Source organism: Numida meleagris, unplaced genomic scaffold (assembly GCF_002078875.1).
Source record: "Numida meleagris isolate 19003 breed g44 Domestic line unplaced genomic scaffold, NumMel1.0 unplaced_Scaffold388, whole genome shotgun sequence".
Lineage (NCBI taxonomy): Eukaryota > Metazoa > Chordata > Aves > Galliformes > Numididae > Numida > Numida meleagris.
The window spans coordinates 32,734-34,195 of NW_018364611.1; positions in this window are offsets into that span (position 1 = coordinate 32,734).

Sequence of the window (1,462 nt, forward strand, 5' to 3'; positions counted from 1 at the left end):
CCCCATAGCTGCCCCATAGCTGCCCCATAGCGACCCCATAGCAGCCCCATAGCGGCCCCATAGCGGCCCCATAGCGGCCCCATAGCGACCCCATAGCTGCCCCATAGCTGCCCCATAGCGACCCCATAGCAACCCCATAGCAGCCCCATAGCGGCCCCATAGCGGCCCCATAGCGGCCCCATAGTGACCCCATAGCTGCCCCATAGCGGCCCCATAGCGGCCCCATAGCAACCCCATAGCGACCCCATAGCGACCCCATAGCGGCCCCATAGCGGCCCCATAGCTGCCCCATAGCAACCCCATAAGATCAGCCCCATAGCGACCCCATAGCTGCCCCATAGCAGCCCCATAAGATCAGCCCCATAGCGGCCCCATAAGATTGGGGGAATGGGATTAGGGGATTGGGGTTAGGGGATTGGGATTAGGGGAATGGGATTAGGGGAACGGGATAGGGGGATTAGGGGATTGGGATTAGGGGATTGGGATTAGGGGATTGGGATTAGGGGATTGGGATTAGGAGAATGGGATTAGGACAATGGGATTAGGAGAATGGGATTAGGGGACTGGGATTGGGGGATTGGGATTGGGGGATTGGGATTGGGGTTAGGGGATTGGGATTAGGGGAATGGGATTAGGGGAATGGGATTGGGGGAATGGGATTGGGGGATTAGGGTGGGGGATTAGGGGATTGTGATTAGGGGATTGGGATTAGGGGTTTGGGATTGGGGAATTAGGGTTAGGGGATTGGGGTTTGGGGATTAGGGGAATGGGGGATTAGGGGATTGGGATTAGGATATTGGGATTAGGGGTTTGGGATTAGGGGATTGGGATTAGGGGATTAAGATTAGGGTTGGGGATTAGGTTTGTGGGATTAGGATTAGGGGATTAGGGTTAGGGTTTAGGGTTAGGGGATTGGGATTAGGGGATTGGGATTAGTGGACTGGGGTTAGGGGATTGGGGTTAGGGGATTGGGGGATTAGGGGATTGGGATTAGGGGATTAAGATTAGGGGATTAAGATTAGGGTTGGAGGTTAGGTTTGTGGGATTAGGATTAGAGGATTAAGGTTAGGGTTTAGGATTAGGGGATAGGGATTAGGGGATTGGGGTTAGGGGATTGGGATTAGGGGATTAGGATTAGGGATTAAGGATTAGGGAATTGGGATTAGGGGATTAGGATTAGGGGATTGGGATTAGGGGATTGGGATTAGGGGATTAAGATTAGGGTTGGAGGTTAGGTTTGTGGGATTAGGGTTAGGGGATTAGGGTTAGGGTTTAGGATTAGGGGATTGGGATTAGGGGATTGGGGTTAGGGGATTGGGATTAGGGGACTGGGGGATTAGGGGACTGGGATTAGGAGATTGGGGTTAGGGAATTGGGATTAGGGGATTGGGGGATTAGGAGTTTGGGATTAGGGGATTGGGATTAGGGGATTGGGATTAGGGGAATGGGGATTAGGGGATTG